The sequence below is a fragment of the Oryzias latipes genome, chromosome 17 (genome assembly GCF_053564925.1).
Source record: "Oryzias latipes strain Hd-rR chromosome 17, Olatipes_Hd-rR_3.1".
NCBI lineage: Eukaryota > Metazoa > Chordata > Actinopteri > Beloniformes > Adrianichthyidae > Oryzias > Oryzias latipes.
In genome coordinates, this window is record NC_136253.1 from 11,010,611 (window position 1) to 11,018,379 (window position 7,769).

Here is a 7,769-nt window from a genome sequence, read left to right on the forward strand (position 1 = left end):
GGGAAAGAGAGCGCCGCCCCAGCCCAGCCAGGAAAGCAGCCCCCCGCCGCGCCGGAAGAGCCCAACGCAGGGCCCCACCGGAGAGGGACGCCCACAGCCCCAGACGAGCACCCCACCACCACCCAGGAGTTCCGGGCATCCCCCCGCCCCGACCCCAGGTACGAGCCAGGACCCCCCAAGGGAGACCCGCTCCGCACTCCAGGCAGCCACCCACCCGGCCCACGGTTGGTCCAGGTAGGAGCAAGGCAGGGGCCCGCCGCCCCCGCCCAGGAGGGGGGAACCCCGGGGAAAAAAGGGAGGCCCATAAGGGATGTTATAAATATGGCCCGACCAGGCTCGGCCATGTTGGAAGTTTGGCGGGGCCCAGCGCCCAGGGGCAAGGACCAGGACCCACCCCCCAGGGACACGATCACCCCCGGCTCAGGTGTAATATGAACCCCCCCACCGTGCGGAGAGAGCACCGCCGGGCCCAGGGAGCCGGCACCCAAGGGACACGGCCGCCATCGCCAAGGGGCCCGCACCCCCCACCAGGGAAGGGGTAGGGGACAGTAAAATGTGTGTGCGTGTATGGGTGTTTGAGAGGGTGTTTGTGTGCATGTGTGTGTGTTTATGTTTGAATGTATATATTGAAGGGGGAGGGGTGTGTGTACTAAGGGGGGTGCAGTTAAAATTGGCGAGTAGGGCACTAAGGGGACATCTCCTGATTACTCACAGTGATGTCCCCTCACCCTCCACACCAAGGGGCCCTAAATGTCTAAGGTGCGGTTAAAATTGGCGGGTAGGGTGCCAGGAGGACATCTGCTGCTTGCTTGCAGTGATGTCCAAGCACCCCCCCTACCAAGGACCCTACATGTCTAAGGTGCAAATAAAACCGAAAGAGGGGGGGCCCACTCCATACGGCAACCATAGGAGGGGGGCCACTCCCAAGTAGCCCCCCCCCAAGGCGCATCGCAGGCTAGACCCCCCACCCCCTCACCCTAATATGAGGTTATATAAGGAAGGGGGTAAGTTGGGGACAGCTGGTAGACTGTCCCCAACTTGACGTAGACTGACATGACGACTTTAATCTCGTCACGTTGGCCAGAATTTTTTTTCCTCACCGTGGCCCTAAAACTCCGTCGTAGCACCATGAGTGAAAGTAAAGGAGAAGATGATGAGTTCATATAGCACCCCTACCACCTGCAAATGCTATGACAGTGATGGAAAATTCTTTAATGAATTTTTGCACTCCGTGCATTTTTTCCCCGCCCTTTTTATTGTTATAAAAATAAGCATATCTGCCGGCTCAAACTTAGACATATGAAAGTTCAAGAAATATAAGTTATTAAGATGGAAAAAAGATTAATGGAGTAATGTGACATTTAGTTAGATAAATACGTAAATTTGAGTTGTATAAACAATTATTGAGTTTGAATAAATGTAACTAAATTATTTTAATTATTTTTCAGCCGTGTTACTTTTTTGATGGACTTATAATTTTTATCCGCCGTCATTAAAATCTCAGACTCCGTCTCACTTCCGTGCTTTTTTATTTTTTCTTTCTCCACGCGTTTCCATGGTGACTCCAGAAATCGGCGATCTATTGAGAATGTCTTTATGTACCGTGCGTTAACCCAGGGTTACCAAGTCGAGCGTAATTACGCCAACTCATATCCGGTCTTTTGGAACCGACATACCCAGAGTAAGCAAGTTCAGGGGGGTATTCCAGAAAGCAGGTTATGCTAGCTCCCACGATAATTTTGAGGCTAAGGAAGTTGATAACCTCAGCTTTCGGTTCCAGAAATGGAGGTATGTTTCAGGGTAGGTCAAGTTACCATAGCAACTCATGCTCTGAACATAACCTGGTCCGGAGCAGGTTTAGTTGAACTTAGTTTGTTTACAGAGAGGTGAAGCAGCATGGCGTGTCCATTTGAAGATGATTTAGTGGATGAAAAAGCTCAGATAATACTTTTTCCACCGTGAGAGGGTGATAAGACCACATATGGATGTTGGAAAGAGAAACTTTTTTACTTTGATCCAACTCAACTATTTGCTTCAGTTAAGATAAATCATTTTTTAGGTCACCTTAAAAATAACATGTAGTTTTCAGACAATTATATTCCTTTCGTTCAAATTAATTCAATTAAGTAGGTGTAACTTTGATGCTGCTGTTAAATCGGCACCGCAAGGGATTCTGGGATATCATTCCCTTTGCCTGTCTGGATGGATTTGGGTTTAAGTGTGAGTTTTTTACAAAATGTGTTTAGTTGTATAGCTGTTTTATTGTGTTTCACCGTGTTTTGCCGAGCTATTTTGTCCTACTGTGCTTACGTCTCTGCACCATGAGTGAGAGTAAAGGAGAGGATGATGAGTTTATATAGCACCCCTATGCAGAAGTATATTATGATAGCGACGGAGGATTCTTTAATGAGTTTTTGCACTCCGTGCATTTTTTCCCCGCCCTTTTTATTGTTATAAAAATGAGCATATCTGCCGGCTCAAACTTAGACATATGAAAGTTCAAGAAATATAAGTAATTAAGATGGAAAAAAGATTAATGGAGTAATGTGACATTTAGTTAGATAAATACGTAAATTTGAGTTGTATAAACAATTATTGAGTTTGAATAAATGTAACTCAATTATTTAAATTATTTTTCAGCCGTGTTACTTTTTTGATGGACTTATAATCTTTATCCGCCGTCATTAAAATCTCAGACTCCGTCTCACTTCCGTCTCAAGTGTCGCTCTTTTTTTTTTCTCCACGCGTTTCCATGGTGACTCCAGAAATCGGCGATCTATTGAGAATGTCTTTATGTACCGTGCGTTAACCCAGGGTTACCAAGTCGAGCGTAATTACGCCAACTCATATCTGGTCTTTTGGAACCGACATACCCAGAGTAAGTCAGGCTAGTTTAAACATGCTTCCTGGAATACCCCCCTGGAGTAATATGATCTCTCATTCTGGTTTTGGTTAGGAGACTGGTGGCAGCATTTTGAACTAACTGGACTTCAGACACAGTCTGCTGTGAAAGGAATGTGTAGAGTGCATTACAATAGTCCAAACGGGATAAATAAAAGCGTAAATTACTGTTACGTCCCTGGGGACGTAACAGTATTTACAGTATAAACTATATATGTACATATATAGTTTATAGCAGGGGTGGCGAACACGCGGCTCTCGAGCCGCATGCGGCTCTTGGACAATGAGCGTGCGGCTCTTTGCGTCTCGTCATATTTTCTATATACTGTGCCTCATTTCATAATTTTTCCCTCTTAAACCATGTTCAAACCATCAGAGGGTATTAAAAATAAATAATTAATAATAAAAGGAATTTGGCAGTGGGCAGTGTGTGTGTTTGATTCTGCTCCCGACACCATACGTGACCGCCAATCAATTGCGCGGGTTACGCCCACAGCCGGAACACATATATAAAGATTTATGTGCGTGCAGAGCGTTACCCTCATGGTCAAAATGGTGAAATTCAGAGTATAAGATAAACACAGGATGTTTCTGGAAGAACGGGAAGATTCTTACGTTTTACTGAACAGAATGGCGTCAGGATGTTTATTATTATGAGCTTTTGGAAGCAGTCACATTGGTCATGGCAGAAAAGAACAAAACGTATCCCGGAGAAAATGAAAAACTTCCTGATCTGACACAAATTGTCTCCTTTATTAACAAGTTGAAGCTTTTCAAAGTGCACATTCAAAACGGCAATCATCCCACTTTCCTTCTTTGCGGAGCTCACAGCAGAAAGCTGCAATCAGAATGAATGAAGCGCAGAACGTGACGCTGTTTGCGCAACTGGACGGAAACGACCGCAGATCACTTTTCTCATGGATCCTTTAATGCAGAGACTGACTGCCTGAGAGCCCTGCTCGTCACTGATGAGGCAGCGAGAGAACCGGAGATAAATGAGCAGAAATCTCTTTGAAAGAAGGCCCTGTTATAATTTGGAGAACAGACATCGGTCCGTTCTGATCGATACTCACGTAAAGGAGCTGATCAGAGGAGTAAGCCCTGGCTGCAGCCTGCAGAACTGGTCAACATAGAGGAATGCTGGAATGCTGAGGAATGTGAACATGCTGTGGAATGTTAACCCCGCCCACACTGAGCCCGTGCATTTGATTCACCTTCATCAGTGGAGTTGCCTGGGGCTTAGCCCCGCCTTCAGCCCCTAAGACTCATGGGAAGGGGGGGATTTTCAGTGTAAAACCATGAGCCAGGTAGCTGTTAGCAGAGTTGAGTTGCATGCCGTTTGGCTGAATGAGTGTGAAAAGAAGTTACCAGGTTCCTAATGTGAGCAGAAAGGAGAGGATGTGAATGACGCAGTCAGTTAAATTATAACTCAGCACTTGTTGGAATATTACACTTAGTATAAACTGATTCATTGCATGGTATTAATATTTAATAAATTATTTGCTTTTGACGCAAATGTTAGTCATACAATTTTGAATTAAAAAAACGTATACAAGCAAGATATTCTAATGAAGGTCAAAATTAATTTAAGTTGCACACAACTGAAATGTAATGTATTTAATGTGTTTACTGTGAATATGAATGACTCAGACACCAGAAGGATGCTCTGTCCAGATGTTTGTGTATTTGTTGGTGTAAGTATCATTGAAAGAGGAATGTTGAGACACAAAGAATTACCAGTAAAATGCTGTTGGATAAACGATGAAATATTCAGTTTTATCATCATAAATCTGACTTCAGAGGAGTCACATTCTCACCAGCATCAACCTTACTGCCCGTCACTGAGTAGTTGTGTGTCAGAGAGAGGCAGAGAAAAGAGTGAGATGAAGAGAGAGACAGTGTATATGAAATGAGAGAGAGGTGCCTGTGTGTGTAGAGGGGGTATCTGACCTCCAGGGTCACCTCTGTTAACTCTGGCTAAGCTGCATTGATGTGTGTATTGAGGGTGGACTTTTTCCTTGAAATAAACACAAGTACAATACTGCTGTTCTGTTGTAGGGAGAGGAGTGTGTTATGGACAATAATACGGTTTAATTGCGTGTGTGTGTGTGTGCGTCTTGGCAGGTCAGTGTGTGGTGTGGCTCTTTGACTCTCACAGAGAAAAAATTCGGCTCTTGGTGTCAGACTTGTTCGCCACCCCTGGTTTTTAGTAATGAAGGATTCAGGCTGCTGCAAGCCATTACCTGTGGGGGAGGTCGTGACATTTGGGTCGTGCCAAATAAACAAACACAATATAACAAAACCAGGCCTAACTCCGCACCTAAACCTATAAATCAAAAGGAACAACAAAAGAATACCTATCTAGTCTAAATAAAAACATACAAAACATTACAAGAGATGGCACCAACCCCTTACCTGGTGTGTCTAACAAAGTTCAGCCTGCGTGTGAAAATGTATGGGGCCCCAGACTTGCCTGATCACAACCTCCCACCACGTACCTGAGGAAAACAGCTTAGTCAGCTGGTAGAGGAGCACCACATGACCAGCAGGCGGCCAGTCTCAGCTGAAGAAGCTGCAGCCCCAGGTGAACATCATCAGGAAATCAACTGAAGTGACAAGCAACAAGATGAGAGCAAAGCAGAGGGCTGTGTTTGTAACAATCACCATCTCAAGACATTTTATATATACGAGAGGGGTTATCCTGTATAATCAGTGTATTTGCCAGAAACAAGATTTGACCACGGATTTTAAAATTTTCTCCTATTCAACTCAATATCAGAATCAGAAATACTTTATTGATCCCACTCGTGGGAAATTTGTTTGTCACCATAGCAACTGACAGCAGAGGGAAAAAAAGACTTAGAATTAAATAAAAAAGCAAGAACAAGAAAATGTAGCATAAATGCAAACAACAGGGTATTATAATTTAAAAAAGCTATTTAGAGAACAGTGCAGGTAAAAAGATGTGCAAAGGAAATGTGCAAAATAGAAAAATAAATAAATAAATAGATAATAAAAAATGTGCAAACCTAATCTTTTGATCAAGATCACCCCCAGATTTCTAGAGTTTGTAGAAACCTTCTTATACAAATGTTGAGCCCTACCATTTTCCTTCTTTTGTGTTTCAGTGTTTTCAGTATATTATTTCTTCTGTGATCTTGAATTTTAACTCATCAGAACATTTTTGTGGGCCATTTTCAACAGTTTTTCTTGCCACAAGTCCCCAATTTTGTGTGGTGAAGGTCATTCAGAAGGGTCTAATAAAGTAATGCCTGGCCCCTTTTCCAAAAGGACACAGTGAACAGCTGGTCAGCAGAAGTTTAAACCAGGATGAGCATCTAGGCTTTTGTGGCTTTGATAGTTTAATCTTTCCTACTTGAAGTCATCACTGCTTTCTGTGAAATAAGATGCTGTCAGCAAAATCCTTTTTGTCTCCTTCAACTCTTGCCTGTCTTCTCCTCCTCTAAATCATATGACCAAGCAAGAATTATTTCATGTTTTAACCCTTGTGCTATCTTAGATGACCCCACCCTTACATTGACATGTTCTCCCTACCATGACAAAGGTGGATAAAGTTGGAATCCATGGACACCAGTGAGGTTTACAAATCATCGAAGAAAAAAGGTTCAGAGCACTGTCTAGTGGGTCTAGATGACCCAACTCCCAATTTTAAAGTGCCTAGGATAGCACAAGGGTTAAATAAATTAAACATCTTGCTAATATTGGTTAGATGAAGAATACTTTTTCAAAACTTGAACGTCCACCTGTTTCTTGCCTCCATATGTCCTAATTCTTTTTCTCTCATCTCGTCTTCCTCTCCATCCTCAAAGCTGTATGATATAAACTTTGTGTTAGGAAGATTCTAAAAGAATACAGGGCCTAAACTATATGTAAAAATAAAAACTTTTTATTGTAATATATATATATATATATATATATATATATATATATATATATATATATATATATATATATATATATATATATATATATACTGCATATATATATAATATTTTTGTTGAATATCAATTTTTGGTGGGATAGAAAAGATTTCTTTATTGCTGTCAATCATCTCCAAATCTCCAGCAAAAATTCTAAGTGTCGCCCAGCCAAAGTGATATTAAAAGGAATAGGCTGTAAACTAAATAGTGTGTCATGGTGGCCTGTCAGACTCCTCCCCCTCCCAGCTCTGCTCCAGACTCTCAGCTGTGACTCATCACCTCATCCACGCACCTGCTACTTAAGGAGACTCACCTCAAGCATTCTTCGCCAGATCGTTAAACCTGATGGTGCTAAACTCACCTCATGCCTTGTCTGGCCCTCTGTGTGTCATGTTGCCTCGCTTACCTTCTGTTGCTGTGCTTCAGGTCTGCCTTTCCCACGAGAGTCTCCCGAGTCCTCAGCCGACGCGAGCAGAAGCTGAATCCCTCACGCTCCTCAAGAACTCCTACCACGCCACCGTCAAGAACTCCAGCCACGCCTCCGCCAAGAACTCCAGCCACGTTGCAGTCAAAAGACTCCATTCACGCCACTGCTGTGAGCTCCGGTCACGCCGCTGTAAGATCTCCGTGCTCACCTTGGTCTACGAGCCGCTGTCAAGCTGCACGCCGCTCTCCCCTACTGGATCCGCTAGCCCCTTCAAAATAAAACCAGTTACTTACCTTTTCACATACCTGCCTCTTCCTTCCGGGTTGCAGCATCTGGGTCCACCTTGATCTGATCATGACAGAACGATCTGGCCATTACCCCGACACAGCTGACCCGGAAAGACTCTGTTTGGCCGTAAATCATCAAGGCATTATGCTGGGACACCAAGCCGACGCCCTTTCCAAAATGGCTTCAGCTCAACAAGAACTTTTTCACCGCCT